We start from the raw sequence: 21,186 nt of genomic DNA on the forward strand, positions 1-21,186 counted from the left end.
GATCTATTTCTACATACATTTAGCCTCACCCCCAGATATATACATACTTTTCCTCCTTTTTCCCAAAATTTCATTACCTGAAACTTAGGTCTTCTCTTTCTTATTTATTATTACTACTATCACTTTATAATCCGGTCCGGCTTATAAAACAGTAATGTTTTTGGGTCGTACACCTGGAACAAAAAGGTTCATCGTACAATTTCGGCGATTAAAAAAATAAAGGAGTGTATCCCTCTCCCTTGGTACTAACCAATTACGTTACGACCATTGAACAAACTTGGTTGTTGAACATGGTTTATGCGCCGCTAATGTAGCGGCTTGTCGAGCATTTGACAAACTCACACCATCCATTTCGAATGGGATTTGTCCCGTGGACACATTAGCAATCCAACCCGTAGGATTTACTTTTCCTCTTCCCATTCTTACTTCTATAGGTTTCCCGGTATTAGGGAGATTTGCGAGAAGTCTTACCCATATCTTACCATTTCTTCGGAATTGTCCGCGCATAGCACGATGGAGTTGTCCTATTATAGCCCGACACGCTGCTTCAATGGCTTGATATGAAAGACAACCTGCTATACAACTTTTAGTGCCATATCTTCCAAAACCAAGTTGTGTACTGTCCAGTTTGCAACTCCTACTACATCTTCCTTTACGATATTTACTAATTTTTTACATTTCCGATATAGCATACCCCCCTTTTTTTACTATATGAAATCCACACTTTGACTCCTGAGATTCCGTAAGGAGTAGATACTTCCGTAGGAGCATAATCTATTTTCTGGTTATATACATTATGATATGTTTTTCCATACTTTCCGCATTCAGTTCTAGCTATTTATGCGCCTTCTAAACGACATGAACAACATATACGGATCCTCTCCACCCCTTTTTTCATTACTAATGGAATATCCTTAACCATTTTACTAAAAATGGAACGAAATTATCTTGTTTTGTTCCTCAATTGAAAATAGATGTTTTGAGCAATCGGAAAAGCACTTTGATAAACAGATTTCATCTTGATCGACTCAATTAAGGTATTAGTGTTTGTTCTACTAGACAACAAAGATCGCATTTTTTTCATTTCGATCAAATAAGAGTTGTATCCGTATGGAATTCCTCAGTTTCACAGTATGATCTCTATCATCATCTCTATTCCCTTTATCAATTCTCCTATCCCACCTAGGTTTATGAATTTCTCTATCAATTCCATTACCTTATCCATACCCATGAGGTTCCAACATTTGATCCTTAATTGACCTAGGAGTTGTTCCCGGGCATCCTAAAATAAGGTTCTTATACACCCCAACCCCATCCCTTGGAAAGAAAAAGGTAGCACCGAAGAAAGGAAAAAGTGAGATGGTGGTTTTTGTTGTTCCCGCAAAGCGATGATCATTCGCTTGGCGAATGAAGTGAGTCAACCTCTTTTTGGCTTCAGACAAACAATTTTTTTCGTTGGTCGAGCTTTCTACAAAAAAAGCGATGCGAGAACGTATTCTCTTATCTAAACTTCTTCCCTGTGCATTCACTCCCCCCATCATAGATGGTTCAGCCACGCCTGGTGCCACAAAATGAATGAGAACTACGACGGGGTCGAAATGCATTTCGTTCTTTATATTCAATAAATATTGAATTACCGAAAAATGCAAGGAGAGGCACACTGTAGGGAGGTTCCTTTTAAGTAGATGACTCATCGGGCCATTGGAGCGGGACTTCTTTTGGAAAAAGGACGTGAATAATTTTGTTTTTCGGAAGGAGTCGTCATTTTCTATCAGGAAGGCTTTGTCATTTACAACCCCGACGTATTTTGGATGCTTGAAGGCCCCGCTGACCCGAAGTTCTTTAGAAAGATTCTTGTTTATCGATGGTGATCGGTCATGCTATCCATAGCGTTGCTTCTTTTTTGGCCAAATCCTGATTTTGTTTTCCTTCTCCCGGTCGTCGAGCCTGATCAACTCGACTCTTTTCCCTGCCCCCTTCCAAATCTCTCCTCTCCTTTTAGTCTACTGACTACATACCTTTCATTCGAGCGTATTCTATAACCTCTCACTTTGTTTTGTTCTTCTTCTGTATTGTCGCTTGAATGAAGACACCTGATCTGACCGACTTTCCTGAATGTCCACCACCGGCCCTTCTCTTTTCTGGGTCTGGTTTTTTTGCGTCATTTCAGTCGTCTTGGTCGACGGGAAAGAAAGAAATTAATGAATGTTGTTTTGGGAAAATGTAGAATAATACATCTACCGAGACGAAAGCCAAAGGTGAGTCTCGTAGGCGGACGTATCGAACCGAAATAAGATCTCAGATTGACATCTTGATACACTGATTTACCATAATAATTAATAGAGTAATGGTGATTCCGCAATGGAAAGAGCCGCTTCTTTCTTGCTTGATAAGGCGGGCTTCCATTCAGCATCGCAGACTAAAAGTGCTCTCTGAACCGTGCTGGATAGTCACCCATCAAACGGCTCTCACTCAAACCCAACCTGTGATGGATCCTGGGGGACAAAGTAAAAGCGCCTTATCCCTTGCCCCATACTTTGAAATGGTCCTCCCCGCTGATCAAGCAGAGACGCTTCTCGTGATAGGCTTAGCTTTAAGCCGCCATCGTTCGGTTGAGATAAGTCAAGTCCTTTCGGTAGGTTCGCTCAGGTCAGGCGGTCTTCCCGCTCCGTGGGCTTTCCTAACATTCAGAGTTGTTCTAGTTTGAGAAAGGACCACATAGGGGGTGGTTGCCTTGCTTTCTCGGCCTTGTATCCTGCACCTCGCGCTTATGATATCTACGAACAAAGGATCACTTTCACCCCTGAACTTGCGTCAAAGTATCAAAAAAGTCCAAAGCTGGAAAACCAGATCACTTATAAACTGAACTAGTGTAAACCGGCTCAAAAAGCCACTTATGCTGATGTGGCACCTTAATTGGAGAATGGGCTTTTAATTAATATTTTGTATCCTAATTAATCTCAATTAAATCCTAATTAATTGCAATTAAAACTTAATAAATCACAATTAATCTCTAATTAATTTAGGGGTCTTTTTAACCTTTTTGTCAATTTGTTTTTTAATTTTTTTCCGTTCCGGCGAGGAGGAGGAGGAGCCTCCTCGCCGGAGGTATTCTTGACAGATCCTCACCTGAGGATCTGTCACAGATCCTCGCGCGGATCTGTCAAGAACAGCTCCTCGCATGAGGATCTGTCTTAATTAATATTTTGTATTTAAAAAAAAATTAATTTTTTTTTAATTTTTTTTATGTATATTAAAAAATTAGGGTTAATTTGTTAATATTTCAATTTTGGGGGTTAATTAGTTAATTCAGATTTTAAAATTTGGAAATTAATTTGTTATATATTAAAAATTAGAGGGTAATTTGTTATTTCAGATTTTAGAATAATAGGGATTAAATGTACTTTTTTAATTATTAGGTCTTAATTTGTAATGTTTAAAAAAAATTAGGAACATTTTAAACTTTTTTCTATCAAAAACCACCCTGGGCAACAAAACCACTATGAAAATCCGGAATGTGTAGTACACTCTCTTAGGTGAGAGTGGGCAGGGGGGTTTTTGACCCGTTTGACACAAGTTCAGGGTATAAGTGATCCTTTTTTCCAGCTTTGGACTTTTGTGATACTTTGACGCAAGTTCGAGGGTAAAAGTGATCCTTTGTTCTGATATCTACATTCAACGGTGCCCCAGAGACAGAACGATGCACGCCCGCCCAGTGTGCTTTTTTCACGACATGCTCTGGTCCCGGGTATATTCCCGTGGTCTTCTAGCGTTAGAAGAAGTCGTGTCCGTCCCGGACATCTGCAACGTCCTCCCACGCTTTTTTTAATATAGGAAAAAGGATAAGACTGACCCATTCGGTGACTTTCGCGGTCGCCCTCACTGAACCGACTTGAATCTAAACTACGATTCAGATCAAGTCTGACCAAAATCGGATTTCCTTTTCGTGCCATATGAGCTTCGTGCTTTCTATATGCGCTTAGACTTTATTTATGGAAAATTTCTTGGCCCAACTATATTTGAAAATGGATTGGTTATCCATTAAGATAAATAAATAACAAATTGAAGCACAAGCAAGAGTTGATGGGAATGGGATAAAGCTAGTAAGGGCATAAACCACAGCTGGATCGTAGGATTCTCTTCCCTTCCTCCAGTTGTTGAGTACCCAGGAAAAGAACGAAGTGGCCATTACTCGACCGGTAGCTAAGGTAGTTTTATCTTCCAGAGCGAGTTTAACTAGGATTTGACAGACATTCTTTCCCTTGACATGAAGCCCGGCCTATCACTCTCTCTTCCCTTGAAGCCCAGAATATGTGGTAGTCTATCTTCAGAGGTGTGCCTATGCTGCTAGCTATAGCATATAGTACCTGCTCATTATAGAACTGTACAGAGCATTCCGGTAGCCTTACCGATATAGCAGTATTGTATACCTTTGTTTTGTATGGAATGAAGTTATGTGTCTATCTATCTAGTCAGATATCAGTACTTCTTAACTAGCTAAAGAGCTTTCTAAGACCGAATATGGCATATGCCATGCCTCCCACCATTTCCTTTCGCTCATTTGATAGCTTTCCATTCCGTCCTGGAATGAACGGAATGTCTTCCCGAAAAGAAGGATTTGAGGCTAAGCCCAGATTTGAGAAAAAAAAAAATTTTGATTGTATAATCGGATGAGTTGTTTAGAAAAAACATCGGCTTGACTAGTGGAGTTGGTCTTTCTAAATCGAAGTAGTGGTTTCTCGCTTTCTTCCTTCCTTATACCTAGAAAGATTCTTTATTTCTTGACTCGTTGAAGGGGAGCATTGAAATGAGTGACTCGAGATTAGAATTCCGAGTTATCGGCAGTATCCTCCTCAAGCTTCGCTAAAGCGACTACATACCTCGCTTAATGCTCTCTTCTATTGGAACCGAGAACTCTAGCTGAGCCATGAAGCCTATTCATTTCGTGATGAAGGATTCTGTTGTCTTTACTTGGCATTGTGGCCTCTTGATAGCGCCCATGAAGTCGTCCGCATAACGAGCATAGCTGATCAGGCTACCAAGGTACTTGATCATTTCAAAATCAAACTGATTGATCAAGATGTTCATGAGCACGGGTGAAAAGGACTTGTTGGATTTCCTTTCTCCTCTTGTTGAGTTGTTTTTTCAATCTTTATCTAAGATAGATGTTGTAAAGAAAGCAAAAATTACATGAGCGAACTGGCAATTTTTGATTTTGATTTATGCTATCCAAAAGACTATCGTGCTTTATATTATCGAAACAACTAACGATATCTGCTTCAATCAATTGATCAACCTCGCTCTACCCAAATTTCTCCTCTCACTTCGTTCGACCTCCATTCCATCGACCCTTTTGTTCGAGCAACTACGTACCTTTTAGTCGAACATTTCGAATCCTCCCTTTCCTCTTGCTTTAGGTGAATTTTAACTCCTTCTAAAACCACAACCCAAGTACGGCATTAGCCATTGAAGAGCTTAATAAAGTCAGGGAGATTAGATAAGCTAGCTAAGGAATTTTATATTCTTTTTACTGAATATGCACCGAAGGAAACTACCATTGAAACTATATAGCTTTATATATAGGCAGCAAGGAGCTCCTCTTTGTTGGGCCGCCATAGAATCATATGTAGGGCTATTAGAGTCCAGAATCCTGGGAGCGGGAATGCTAGTGGAGTTCCCGCCTGGACCAGACACAATCCTGTCAAAGGGACGGGATTCCCAATGGCAAGGAAGCTGGGCTAGGCTTCATCTGAATCTATTTCCTTTTACTTTTTCTGTATTCTACCTCTATTTCTATCAACGATGTAACTAGATCTGGTCGAATATACCAACCTGCTCAATTGAGAGTATGAGCGTAGCCACTCGGGTCGATGGAGTGGAGCTGACTAGAGGGAGAGGAACTGAAAGTCTCGACTGAAAGGAGAAGAGAGATTTAGAGAGGTTGGAGCAAAAGAGCGATGTGAGATCAGCAGCAAAAGTAGAGGAAAGGGAAGCCACTGAGCAGCAGTCCCCGGAGAAGACTTAAAAAAAACACACAGAACGTATGAAGTGACTGGTTCGATAGGACCAGGGACCGGACACAAGCAAAAGAAATAATAAAAGGGCCATGATGCTGATCCTATGTTCGTTTTCGCCCTGCCCCGATGATGCGCTCCTAGTTACATACAAGAAAAAGAATCTCTCTATTACGAGAAAAGAATCATTGGTTTGACCGACGAACTACGTGGGAAATACGAGATCTAGGAAAGCCGCTACATCTTCTCCCCTTGCCCTTGAATGATAGAAGAACTACTTATCTTCTCTTAGATAGCATTCGATCGGTGGTCAATCAATAGGTCCGTGGATCTATTCTTTTATACGAAAAATCGCCATCTCGTAGCACTCCCACGACACCGATTCTCGTTATTTTTCCGAGTCCCCCATGCCGTAACTTCGACTTTGAGTATGATGAATGAGTGAAAAGATCTTCATAGAAGTCCATGTCCGATCCAACTAAAGAGTTATTATCTAAAATCTATATATATATATTTTAGATAAAGGTGAGAACTGCGAGTTTTTACAGAAAAGACTTGAATGCAATGACTTATAATATAAGGACTATTTAACTGCTTTATGATCTTTATGGTACGTCCTATTCCCTTATAAGGAGCTGATAGTGACAACATGAATTCTGCACGACAGGTTAAAAAGGATAGATTGGATAATGGATTCCTTTACCGATTACCGGGACTTGACACAAGCACAAGACGGACCAGCAGAGACCATTCCCCTCTTTCCCTATCCATGCAATTGTAATACCCTAAAATATTTAATTAGCTAATTGGACCACGTGTCCAGTCTGGATTCGCCATAATGGCGAAATCGGAAAGATTTACGATAAGACTAAGATAAATAAGTTTATTAGGTCGGTTTTAGAAAAGATTATTGCGGTGAAATTAATATCATATTTCAATTCTAAAGTTAGAATTGGAATTAAAAGAAAAAATGGCAAGAAAAGCCCAAAATAGAGTACAGGGACCAAAGTGGTAATTTAGCCACTTTGTGTCGATGGAAATTTGAAGATTTTGACGGAAAGTATTAATATCGAGCTTCGTATTGTTTATCGGAAATAAATAATACGTATAAGCCATAATAAAAGAATTTATCGATTTAGTTATGGACTAAATCGTACGAAAGAAAAGTTTAAAGGATAAACGATAATAAACAAAAAGAACAAGGATAAAAATTGCACTTTAGCCGGATTATATAAGAAAAGAAATATGAAAGAAGAAGATCAGAGAGAGTTCAAGAGAAAGTGAGAGAAATCGCCGATTACGTCGTTTCGCCGCCGTTTCTCCTTGGACTTAGCTAGAGGCTAATTTTGAAGTCCATAAGTCAGCTGTGTATGTATAGTTTCTGACTTCTGTGAATGCTGCAGTAGTGGTCCCGCGTGATAGAGTCGTAGCCTAGACAGTAGTACATTTTGATTGTACATATTACTTGATGTCCTGTTTATATGTTTTTGATAGGCTACAAGTAGTATGTTTTGTTCACGGCACCAGATGCCGGTGATATGTTTTAATACACTAACTGAAGTATATAGTACCGCGAGGCCAGTTCGTACAGGGTACAGTAACTAGAGCCCGGAAGGTTTTTGAGCAGTTAGTGTAAATACTTGATTGTATGTTATACATGTATGTTTTCTTTCGTCGTGTTATCTGTTTATTATTTGCGAAAAATTAATGGTGATTTGAGGCTTGCTACGGGTTCCGGAGCTACCACTCCCGTTCTCTAGCGCCGGTTGCGGCTCAATATTTTGGGTCGTGACAGCAATGTAACATATCTCGATCGACCGATCATGTATGATCTTTTTTTTCGGTATATTTGCATCAGGCTTAGCACCTACTAGTAAGAATGTGTTCCCGAAAGGGGACGAAACCTGTCTAAGTTCCTGTGTGCGGCTTAGTAGCGCGTGAACAGAACACGTAGCCTAACCGGAACTAAATATTCAACCAACCTATGATCCATTTTTTTAATCAGCTTACTATCAATAAACCATGTCTTATGTTCTCGTTGCGAGAGATCTTTGGAACATGCCCGTCGTGTGAATGCGCATACAAATAGGGTTACCCTCCGCCCTTTTGTTCGAATGGTGGTTTCAGCTTCCTTCCCCATACCATAGAAAAAGGGATTTCCGGCCCTCTAGGTCGAGGAGCAGATAAGGTCTTTCTCCATTTGATGCTGGAGGAGTGCGTGCGAGACTTTCGGATGCAGAAATCCCACGATAGCTGCTTCTTTCATTTCTTGTAAAGAGCATTTTTTTGTAGTAGGTGCGTGTCGGGCCAGAGTGTCGTTGATAAGTTCTAACGCTGGAGCGATGGCATGAGTCGGACTGTAGGTGCGGGTTGGACCATGGGCGTAGACTAGTTTGCAGGCATGGGCCGAACCGCGTGCATGGACTGGATCATGGACGTGAGTCAGGAATGCTCTTTTTTTTATCTGCCGCGACCACATACGAGGGCATATTGTTGCACTAAAATCTCCCATCTAATTTTTCTTGTTATTTTCCCGATCCTCGAATGCGAGATTGGAAGGAGTAGCAATTTGAATCACGCCGCATCGCAAAAGTTTGAGAGGAGACCCGGGTACGTAGTCGCTTTAGCGAAGCTTAAGGAGGCAGCGAGCGCAGTTTACGGAACGAGTGGAGAGATTAAAGCGAGTTAGTAGCGAGTGAACTTTGCCCCTCCCTTTCTTTAGACTTGCAATAAAGCTGAACAAGTTTACTCAGCCAAAAAACGGAAGAACCATTGATCATCTTCATCTTTGGGCTGCACTTGGTTTCGGTAATTTCAGCATATCATTGCCTATATCCTATATAAATCGAAAGGGCTCATTTGACTTTGAGCTCTTCTTGATGTCAAAGTGCAAACCCTTACGATGACCTTCTTTCTTCCCTTTGTCTTTGCTACCTTTAGGAGGTCTCCGACTTGTATATGCGACATTAGCATATGTGTGTCGTTCAATCAGGTTTGCCCTGCTTCAATTAGCACGTTGAGAGATTTCATCGAAAATAGTAGGGCCTCCAACAATAATCAAGCCCGAGCGCAATTCAATACGGATTCCCACAATACAAAATTTTCCCCATTTCTCTTCTGGGATAAATTCTGCTAACTAATTTTGTGGCAGAAAGGCTTGCTAATAAACGGAATCGTTCCATAGCTCAACTGACTACTCGGGTTCCTTTTTACTAGGCCGTAAATATTCCGACGTGATAGATTTCCTCAAAGAATGGGAGCATAATAACTCAAACAACTTGTCTTAGGACCTAATAGATCTCGCTTTCAGTCTGGAGAACCAGCAGAAAGCGTTCTTTGGAGCGCGCTAGGGAACTGCTTGATAAGCAGCTTTTTATGTTGAGCGATATCAACGCATTGTGTTTGAAATTTGGATAAATGCTCGAAATGAGCGATTTGTTCTTTTGGATCACCAGTCTCGTCAAATGCATCAAATATCGAAGGGACGTAGTATTGCGGGAACGCTTTCTTGGCCACGCTGTCATCATATGGCCTCTTATAGCTCCTATGATCCTCATTTATAGACTGCATTGTGGTGGCCCTTAACTGCATCTTTCCACTTTTGATCTACAACGGCCATCACGGACGAAGAAGAGATCGGCTTTCGATAGGGTAGTGGCATATCAATGATTGCCTTGGCCTTGCTGTTCTTCTTCTTGTAATGCACTAGTCACAGAGAGTCCTAGTTTGGAAAACCTAAGCAGATAGGAACAGTAATGGTATGATTCCACCATGCGAGAAGACCACCAAAACATATCTATACCCGTGTCGGTTATATTGAGTCCTTAGCCAAAGACGAATACCGGCTGTAGCCAGCCTCTTTAAACCTCAAAGAGACCTGAAGGGTAGAATATCCAATTGATTTTAACACAGACAGCCATGTTGAATTGAGTGGACCGAACCATTATTATTTTCAACAAGCGGGGCGATCAGTGGGATCCCGTTTTCTTTGCCCGTTAAGCCTCACAGCTATGCTTTTTATTCTTTTGTCGAATCCGAGTTCTTCATGCCATGAAGACCAGTTAAGCCAAACTAAAGCACAACCCTTCTCTTCTCGTCTTTACTTTGCTTTCAATGGACCCCATTTGTATCCTTCCCAGTGACCCTTCTTGTGTCGACCAGCCAAGCAAATGTGATTATGTCTCTTCCCTTCCTGTTATCATTGACATTAAGATTGACTCTCTCTCCTTGCTCGTTTCACTCCTTTCCGTGAAGAGCACACTAGGCACCAAGTTGCAGTGACAACGCCTTTCAGCGGTAGTCCTCTGGTAATCAAGCAAGAACAAACAAACAATCATTCATTGGAGGGAGCGTGAATTGTTTTCAAGTCAGGCAGATAGGTGCTCCTTTAAGACCTTTTTTTTCGAGCAGAGACGAACACACAATTCCAACGGCAATAGGAGAAAGAGAGACTTTCAAACCCGATACATCCATTACAAGATCCGATGTGCTGAACTACTGAACGAAAAAGTGAGACTATTCCTCACTCGACTTCCATCCGCCTGGCTAGTCGCATCCAAGGCATTCACTCCAGAGTTTGTAGAGAGGGAAGAAGGGCAAGCAGGTCCCCAGAACGGTCTCAGAGTACGCAAGTCTGACTTCGATTGGAGAAAGAGGTCGGATTAGGCAAGGAAGGCTAAAGCTGCTAATGAAATTTGTAAATGCGCTGAGGTTACCCCTAACCAGCTCTCTGACGGCGATAGGATGAGGCACCTCTTTATCTAGATGGAATTTACAATGCTGTTCAAGAGAAGATGGCTCTTCGCAAAGTCTCGGGACGCTTCCCCTTTTCTTTTAGATGCTTTACCCAGTTCTCGCCAAGACATATCAACACATTCTCGAAAGCTAGGCTCTATGAAGTCAAGGCGAGCCAGATTCTGAGGAGGAAGCATCCGTTGAAGAAGTCACATTAAAGATTCATATCTATATTCTAAGCTTCGTGATCGAGTCGACCTAAGTTTAGTGATCGATCTGAGATGTCGGTGGAGAGTCCAGCACGTGGACCTACTGGCTATTATTCCCACCCAACAAAGAATGTAACTATTCCCATCCTCCCGAAGCAGGTGCAAAAAGCTCCAACTCAAACTTATAATAGCTACTTCTTTTTCTCGCTCTTTCGGGAGTTTTTGTTCCCATGTTTCCACCATCGGGGAAACGATTCATTAAGTGCTACGCTCCTTCGGTCGTGTTTGGAGTTTTTTTATCACAGGTGGAGTGATTGCTCGATCCATTAGGGTGCTCGCATCAGTTCTCGGACGGGTCTAGCACTCAACATCTTAGTTTCCATAGCGGATTTGGGTTTGACGCCCGAACCCGAAGTTGCCAAATGAACGCATTATCCATTAGTTGCTCGTCACTAATCAGTTTCTAGTGATTCAACGTTTATAGTTCTTCCATTTTTCCGGTCTTGGGCGGGCGGTCGAAGGAAGAAAGGACAAAAATAGAAGCAAGGAACGAGAATAAAGGGAGGTGGGTCGGTGAAGGAAGCGAGCACTCATACTAAGACAAGAAAGCAAGCCAGATGTAGATCAGAGGAGGAGGGATACCCGGGTTAAAGGTAGCCCAAGTCAGTCGATCAGTTAGTGGCTGGCACTTGGCTTCGTGCAGGCCTTTGCCTTCTTGCCTCAGCATCTTGACTAATACTCTCATATGACCCAACTTAGCACTGTCGCTTACCTCGTCATCCCAGCCTGACGACTAGAAGCCATACTAGCATTTCCGAAGTCTCCCGCACCAACGTTCATGCTAGAAACCAAGTCTCTGCTCCAACTAGCCAACAGTCAGACGAAAAGGGGTGTGGCACGCCTCCCCCACTCAACTCCTCGACGCCTCGGTTAAGGTAGGAAAAGAAAGATCTTCAACTGGTTTACTACTGAGTTCGTTATTTTGATCTGTTGAAATCTGACCCCAGTAGTTTCCCATTTTGTTGGACCAGGCACCACTCTGAGACTTTGTTAGCGAAGCTGGCGAGCGAAGCTTGTTTGCCCTCCATAAGGCGCGGTTTTGGGGCAATCTAAGCCTGAGTTCTCCCCCTAGTTCCCAGGCTTAACCCCACCTACTTTTAGTTTTGTATCGATCACTTCCAAAAAAAAAAGAGCTTTACTCTTTCGAGAATAGTCTGTATATCTAGCTCTCATGCATCCTAGGGTAAGCTATGTACTAAGACACCTATTGTATTTGCTTAACACAGTCCCCCCCAATTTTCCAGCTATATATCAGGTTCGAACAGGTCGTCTTCAGGGCAAGTCCTGGCTCGGCCATAAGGTCAACCAAGACAGACAACCCGCCAAGCCGAGGAGGCAGTTAGATTAGAAAGCCTGAATACGGAAGGTGACTTAGTCTTAATCATCTTTTTTTGTTTGGTCAGAACAAGGAAAAAGCCTATTTGGTGGGTTCGACTCCCACAGATGCGCACATTAATTACCAATCAGCTGCTTTTTTTTCTTCATTCAATTCAAGGAAGGGCATGATTAAATAACTATGAGATTCTTTCGTGGTCCTGATTGAATGAATCAACTATGAAATTTCATTGTTATATCATTGGCTATATGGCATCTTTTTTTCAAGTGCGAGAGATTTCTGCGGCTTGTAACACATGGTTATCAAACCGTGAAGGCCCCTACTATAAATTTACTGATTTACAAACTTACCGTAGGCTCTATGGGGAAGTTAAATAGCAAAAGAAAATTGAAAATTTCTAAGATTGGAGGTCCTAAAACCGGAGGAGCGAGCGCTAACAACCTGTTCCGTTGATCTTAAAGAGCCAACCGAACCGAGGTCGGTGGAAAAAGATTAGGTAAGCATCCAAACCAACATCAGCCGAACTAACATATCCAGTTAATCTCGCAACATATCTAGTTTATCCTGAAGCAGAATTTCTCGAAATAGCATTCCCATAAGCAAGCAGAGAATGAAACCCTTGCTTGTTTATCCCGATGAAGGTTTATTAATCACTCAAACGAGCCTTTGTAGCCGCATCTGAATGGGAATCCCTATCCACATCTTTATGCGCAGGGGCACCCAGATTCGAATCTGTAGAATCAATTGGAGAATCCCCATCCGCACCCGAATTGGCTAAATCTAGTATAGTAAGCAGGTGTTGTTCCGATGCGGGAATCCATTTTTTTTAATTAATGAGATAAGGCTGCAAGAAGAACCTAGAGAGGAGGTTTAAACGAAAGAAGAAGAAAGAAAAAAAACTCGAGTTTCTGGAAATGTTTTAAGACGGAGGTTCGGGATGATTCAATCTTTTTCTTTTTTTTCTCTTTTTTTGAATTATCCCGAACCTGCCTCCGCAGCTGTCGCACGAAGTATTTATGATGGCCGCGTCTAGGTGGATTGTGGTGCTTCCATTCCTTTAGGATACCTTTCGGCTTTAGTAAAAACTCTTCCCTCTTCGTTTTTATAGATATTGAGTTTGTACGGTAACTCAACTTTGAGTATGGAATTTACTTTGTTGGTTGATTAGAGTTACGGTAGCTCAATCTATAAAGGAAGGACAATCGACCGCACTTGGCGCAGAACCACCTAAGGGTGGCTCTTTATTCCCTCAAGACTTGCTTCTTCTTTTTCTTTCACCCCTTATCCTATCCCCTTTTACATATATCAATAGGGAGCTACGAGCAAGGATGCTCTGCTCCATATAGAAGCCAGTAGGTCTTTTTCCGCCTTATCGCTAACTCATGGGCGAAGCCGTCTTTTGCCGCCCCTCATGCATGAGAAGATCTTCACTAAAACCGGCTCTATTGGCGGATGGATAACACCCCTCACTCTGTCATGAGAACAAAGAAAGCCACACTATCTCCTTGAAACTTTGCTCGCCGCCCTTCGGTAGTATATTAGGATAGATAGCAAAGCCGCCTTCGGCCCTTCACTTAATAAGTCCCTTTTCGAGCCTCTACTGAATTCCGCTCGCCCCGGTCCTTAGTAGCGTTAACAAAGTTAACGACACAAGCAAGAAGTTGACAAAGGAGAACAGCCCCCTGTTGTTGATAGAGAGCCTACTGCCCCGCCCTTTATAGTCGCGACTGTTGTCATGGAAAAATAGTTTGTTTTTTGTCAAAAAAGCATGCTTAACACAGCCTATAGCGTAAAGGCATTCGAGCTGCGTCTAAAAAATTAAGGGTAAGGGCCTGTACACTCTCTTCTGTAGATACGCTATCCCTTATTCTATGGTTTGGGGGTGAGATCTACCAATTGATTTGATATTATATGGGCGGCCGTACTATGGTCGTTCGGGAGACCGGCCCATTCAAATCAAAATAGAACGAGCACTTACGACTAAGGGGAATAGAATGTTGACCACAAGGTGAGATGATCTTCTAATACGAGGGTGAGTGACTGGTCCAGTCATGAAACTTAGTCATTTTGATCAACATGGCTGCAAGTGGACTGGGTTTATATGTTTGAACTGACTACGACAAAAGTCGGGGCTGCTTCAAACCAAAAAAGGGCAACCCCTATTCAAACCGAAAAAAGTACCTCACCTCACTAACGAAGAAGTAGTAGTTAGAGTTGGGCTCCGAACTATGCGAGTTTGCTTTTCTTTCATCTTTCTAAGAGTGGTCTGATCCCTTATTTGATTAGACAGACCGCTCCTGGTGTTTGAACTAGTCATTAATGGTTGGCTTCATTGGTATCCTTTCTGCATGCGTTGCGAACACTTTCATTTTTAGCATCTCACCTTCTCTAGAGAAGCAAAACTCGAATGGATAGAGCAGATGGTCCAACTAAATAACTTTTTCTTTTTCATTACTTTCATTGTCGTGCCTCGTGGCACGGCAACACCCGTACTATTGAAATGGTTTGTCAGTAGAGATGTTCCCATAGGCGCCCCTTCTTCCAATGGTACTCTAATTCCTATACCTATCTCTTCATTCCCTCTTTTGGTCTATCTAAATTTCAGAAAATTCATACGCTCCATGGACGGAGCAAAAATTGGAGTCTTGGTCAGAGCAAGCCGCCCTATTCTATTACCAGACATAATTTTGAGAATCTCACCCGAAACTGGAGCTAGAAGCGCCTTATTTATTTTCGTTCCCCTTCTTCATTTTCTTCTTCTTGAATCCAAGGGGGACTTCTCATATTTAGAATCTTTCTGCGGTGTGCTCTGTTTACTATTCTTTCGTACTTTCTTCTCTTTACCACGCGATAGGTCAGCGAAGCGTGAGCGGGCGCGGAGAAGGAAACGCCAAACACTTCGGCCTAACAGGATTGAACAACGACGAAATGACAAGATGAGGTTTTCTTCTTTCCTCCAATTAGAAAGAAGGGTCAAAGGTTTTGGGTCTGTAGCTTTCCCCTTCCCCCCTGCGTCGGGCGGTGTTTGTGTGTGGGGTGTGCCACCAGAAATCGGGCTTGAAGTTCTCGCCTTACCAACGATCCGACAGCTTATGGCTCTTGGTCACGACTACTACCAAAAAGCTCCAATGAAGACGAATATTTCACATGGAGGAGTGTGCATCTGTATGTTGGGTGTTCTTCTGTTGTGCGACCCGGCGGCTTATTGAGACCTGTGGCCCACGCCTCCTCTTTGTTCAGGGCGGGTGGTGTGAACTCTGATTCGATCCGTGTATTCAATCCCGCCGCTGAGATGCTCAGTTGACTCCTTAACCTTGATAGGAAGATGGCTTCTTCAATAATTCGTGCATAAGGGTAAGGAACTTTGGATGAACTAATGCGAATGGGTGTAAGCATCACTGCTCGGAAACACCCAATGCTGACAACACTGAGAGACACGAAAGCACATCTAACGTCAGTTGGCGAAGTGGTGTTAAGCATCCCTAGCATTACGAAAAGAGAGGTCGTGATGATATCATCTACGTCGGTACCGCTCCTTGTGGAGTAGATCCCACATCCAACCAAGTCTTTGACCAAGGAACGGGAGAATTCCCACTACCGCTTGCAGCCCAGCTGGGCCGAGAGCGCGGTGGGAATGGACTTCCCGAAAAGCCAGTCCCCGGCCGGGGTCAACATAGAATGAAGGGGACAGCCCTAACTAATCTAATATTGTGTTGGCTTTGCCAACTTCTTGGGCTACGGGAGGAGAAAGAGCGAAAGTGGGCGCTCGGGTCGGGGCGCAGTCTAACCAAGAGAGCCATTCCATTTAGGGTGAGACAGAATGGGCGGGCACGAGCGGTCTGGTGTCCGAGCCAATTGGTCAGACGATGACTACTTCACTTATTAGATTAGTATTAGCCGCCTATCCTGGAATGTAATGTGATGGAATAGAAAGAACGCGAAGCACTAGTGCTGTATATAGGATTGGTTTGGGGGCTTCTTCACAAGTTTATCCCCGCCCCGACCGGCAGCTGCTGGGTCTCCCCATCTCTCCTAAACTGCCCCCGGTCTTCGGCCCGAGCTGTATGAGGCAAAAACCCGTCTCACGTACGGTTTGGAGGCCGAGCCCCACCCCAGTAGTAATGGTGCAACTTAGGTCAAATAAAACAAAGAAGACACAGTTCACTCAACGATTGTCGTTACGTTCCGAACTCCATATGGGGAAGGAGCGTTGTTGTTTGCGAGGTTTCAATCATTTACATGGACCCACTTCTCATTCCATTTGTAGGAATTTGATGATCTATAAACCGTCCCTATTGGACGATCGGCTCATGTTTGAGCATGATGAATCACTTCATGCCTGCCTATTGCTAATAAACTTTCTGGCCTCATATGAGAATGGAAAACTGGAGCATTTTCTGCATCGGTGGATGAAGAATCGTGAACAATAATAATTTATGGTTAACTATGTTCCCAGAAAAAAGATACTTTCGAGAAACGACGAGCACGACTGAAGTGGCTATACATACAAATCTATTTACGGATCTATATGATTTGATTGGAACTAGAAGTTCCAGAACAGGCGGCTGGTATACCACCATAATGAAACTGCCTTTTATTTTTTTATTCGGATAGGATTTATGTTGGCTTTGTTAAGAGGCTCGCGTAGTTTGTTACGTCAGCTCCAAAAGGATAAGTTGCGTTGGCATCGAGAAAGTTCTGTGGCATGGAGTTTATAATTGCATAAAAGGAGTCAAAGTAGTGGCTGCGGCCCGTCTAGGCACTTCGGAGCGGGCCGGCAGGCGAGACAGAATGGGCGGGCACTACTGACCCAGCCAAGCCTAGTTCTCGCGGATAGGCGCTGGTAGCTTGCGTCCAAGCCTTGCCAACTATAATACTTATGGCCATGTCCCGAAGGAGCCTTAAGCACATGTACAATGTTCAAGTCAAGGCTCCATCCTACTGGTTGCCCAGAGCCTTGACTTATTATTATATATTAGTCAAGCGTGCCTAAATATGGACTTCAGGTTTAATTTTCTTAACCTTGCCCGATGGTAGAGGTCGATCTCTTATCACCTTCAGTGCCTCCTTGTGGTCCTTCTCTTTAGCTTTTCCTCGACCTTTAGAGCTAGTTGATAGGCCACTTTCCACATCCGATGCATCGAGATTTCATCTTGGATTTCTAACCTCAAGCCCTATCAAGCAAGGGATTTTTCGTTGGATTTGTTCAAGCCATTACGAATAAACAATTGGTAGAACTCCGCAACTGTTAGGAGTAGGGGCTTTCTTGTACGCTTTTCTCCCCTCTATCTATAATTTAAAGCGAAGTGAAATCTTTGGAACAAGCTTTGGGTCTAATCAGATGGTAGAAATTTATCCCGCAACCTGGATCGCATCTTGTCCCATGTATTTCCCTTTGCCTTTCCGCTCACTTGGACTTTATCTGATCCCACCAAATTAAGGCATGACCGGTGCTCATGAATTTCATCTTCGCACACCTCGGATAGTACTTTCCAATCAAAGAATTTCTCTATGCTACTTAGCCAATCAAGAAAGTCCTCAGGAGGAATTCGGCATGTATGAGGTAGTGTCTCTAAAATCGGAGGGCTTGAACAACGGCATAAAGCTCTAGATCATAAGTTGAGTACTTCTTCTTTGCTTCATTTAACTTTTCACTGAAAAAGTAATGGGTTTCTTCTCTTGAGATAACACTCCTCCAATTCCCACGTGAGATGCGTCACATTCAACTTGGAAAAGGCTTAGTGAAATCCGGAAGGGCTAGAATATAGGCTTCGGTGAGCTTCTTCTTCAATTCAACAATTTGAAACTATCATTTGCTTTGTCACAGCACTGGAAGGTCTTCGACTTAGAATGATGGTACTGTTTATCATGGATCCCATCATCAAACAATTGTTTAAATAAATGTGCTTGCTGTCACCTTTGAAAGTCTAGATCGATGAACTCATTTCCGTCTGTCTAAAATCAACATGTTCGTTTGAGAATCATGGTACCACTTCTCACGTATTCCATCAAAAATCTAGCATAACGTCGGACTTGTTTAGCATCCTTCCTAGTACAGGTTGGGTTGAATCTGCTTTGAGTGTGCCTACCGTGAATTTATATACCCCCTTCTTTTAAAATTATGTGAACATACCTTCATCGAGGGCTAGTCCTACTTGTTTTGTGAGATTTCCACCCCTAAAGGTTGTGCTGGTTATGACTATAAGGAATAAAGCAATGGTATATGAATCCGTTGAGCAAGAGAGACTCAGGAGAGGTATGAAGTAGAAGGAAAAGAGTGGGTCTGCAGGGTCCCAAATGAATCGGCTTATTCAAAAAAAGCCTTGTTCTTTGGAAGATCTATCTCGTATCTGGTACTGCATGGCTCCACTCTGCAAGAATTCCGAATCATTCTCTTGAATCTCTTCCTCTTCATTATAAATGATCCGCTTGCTATTTTTCCTTTTAATTCCAAGTTTGGGACTTTTCTTGATATTTTTCCTTTTAATTCCAATTCCTACCTTAGAATTGAAATATAATATTAAATTCCGCATAATTACTTTCCTCGAAACCGACCTACTTAGATTTATTTATAAAAATTCTCGGAAATTCTTCCGATATCGCCACCCCGGCTACTAAAATCTGGACACGTGGTCCAATTAAATGCTTAAATATTTTGGGGTATTAAAGTTCCAATGTACGAGATCTTGTAGCACTTACCAATGAGGCCCTATCAATTAGCATTACACAGAAGAAATCCATTATAGACACTAATATAATTTGATCTGCTCTTCATAGACAAACTTGGGATCTGCGATTCCAGGTAAGATCAGTTTAGGATCATGGGATCCTTTTCCATCAGATAGGACGGGCTGTTTCACAAAATGTATTTCTAAGTAATTGCCCCATAGATCCTATATCTATTTAAATGAAGAAGAAATCCTGTGACGAAGGGGATTTTACTTTTGCGTATTATTATTATAAAAGTTATTTTCATATATTATGAATATTATTAATACATCGCATTATATATGATTCGCTCGTATAAGACGTTGTGTTTGGTGAATTAGATCACATGAATGTTGTTATATTCATTGTTTTCAATATGAATATCTAGTGTGCGATCCGAAGAAACCAACTACCTATTGGGTGTCAATAGGCTGTGTGATCACCAGTATTTGAGTCAGTATAGCGTGTCTAGATTGTCTATGAGGTTATGAAATGCGCATACGATATGAATATGATACGAGTGAGAACTCGGTTACGGTGTAACATGAGCCCCGTATCTAGTGGGTTGGACCCACCAGTGAGTTGGACTCATACTTTGAGATTAAGAGATTGGTCGCGGGTGACGTGGTTGAGTGTGAACTGTCACGACCCAAAATATTGAGCCGCAACCGGCGCTAGGGAACGGGAGTGGTAGCTCCGGAACCCGTAGCAAGCCTCAAACCACAATTAATTTTTCGCACATAATAAACAAATAATAACAAGCAACAGAAGCAAATATACATATGTAACATGTAACCAAATATATACACTAACTGTTTCAAAACCTCGCGGGCTCTAGTTACCGTACCCTGTACGAACTGGCCTCGCGGTACTATATACATCAGTTAGTATCTCAAATATCTCACCGGTATCTGGGGCGGTAGATTATATACAACGTACGTAGCCTATCAAAAAACATATAAACAAAGACAGCAGTCGATATATACAATCAAAATAAACTGCTGACTAGGCTACTATTCTGTTGACACAGGACCACTACTGCAGCATTAACAGAAGTCATAAACTAACATATACAGATGACTTCTGCATTCCAAAATTGGCCTCTAGCTAAGTCCACAAGCTAAGCACCTGAAAGACATCAAAGGTGAGGGGTCAGTATTTGGGGAAATACTGAGTGAGTTGACATTTACTAACAGTATTAATATAAAAACATAGCATCGCATCTCAAGAAAATATTAATATAAAACATATAAACAGGTATTTGATCCGTACGAAACTAATATCCTAGCATGCGACACATCTCTCAAATAATCATATATCATTCAACCCAATCGTAAATATCAATTGCGAGTCCAACTCGCTGGTGGCCCAGCCACTAGATACGGGGACTTCCAGGCTACACCGTAGCCGAGTTCACTCTGCGTATCGAAATCATATACCCAATCGTAAGTTTCATATTCATCAACAGCTCCCAGCTGTGTCAAGTCATTTCTCAATGCAATCATACTAGACTGACTCGATACTGGTGATCACGCAGCCTATTGACACCCAATAGGTAGCTAGTTTCTTCGGATCGCATACTAGTTCTTATATACAGAAATTAAATAAACGTATAACATTCAATCAATTATATATAATGCGATGCGTGTAAACAGTATATATATATAAAATAGTTTTAATACATTAAAGTAAAAGTACAACTCACAGTGACCGCAATCCAAGAAATGATATGATCGATCTGATGGTATACCCTCGCTAGTCCGCTTCTACTGACTCCACTATTCGCTGACACGTCTGATAAATTGTTTATGATTAGACGTGCACTTTATACTTTAATACGCATAATACTTTCATAATTTAAATATTGGTTTCATTTCTGGTGTTATTCTCGTATTTAGAAACCCTTAGTCGTATCCACGACTTACCAAATATTACTCCTTGTATCCGAGAGTTATATAATTCTCTTAATACTTTACATTATCGTTACTTGCGTAAAACGTCGAGCTAAGTCTATTTTAGTCCCTCGGACAAAAGTCCGTTTTAGTCCCTCATGGAATACGCGTCTGCACAAGGTGGTGTGCGTTCGCACACCATGGGTGTGCGTTCGCACACTGTGGGTGTGCGT

General features: G+C 42.1%; 2 pseudogenes; one reads left to right on the plus strand and one right to left on the minus strand.

Annotated features, from left to right (window-relative positions):
- Window positions 1-250: 250 nt before the first annotated feature.
- On the minus strand, window positions 251-2,406 carry LOC126667477 (ribosomal protein S3, mitochondrial-like; annotated as a pseudogene).
- Window positions 2,407-14,773: 12,367 nt separating this feature from the next.
- Window positions 14,774-17,071, plus strand: LOC126668442 (cytochrome c biogenesis CcmF C-terminal-like mitochondrial protein; annotated as a pseudogene).
- Window positions 17,072-21,186: the final 4,115 nt, after the last annotated feature.

The sequence above is a fragment of the Mercurialis annua genome, linkage group LG2 (assembly GCF_937616625.2).
Source record: "Mercurialis annua linkage group LG2, ddMerAnnu1.2, whole genome shotgun sequence".
NCBI lineage: Eukaryota > Viridiplantae > Streptophyta > Magnoliopsida > Malpighiales > Euphorbiaceae > Mercurialis > Mercurialis annua.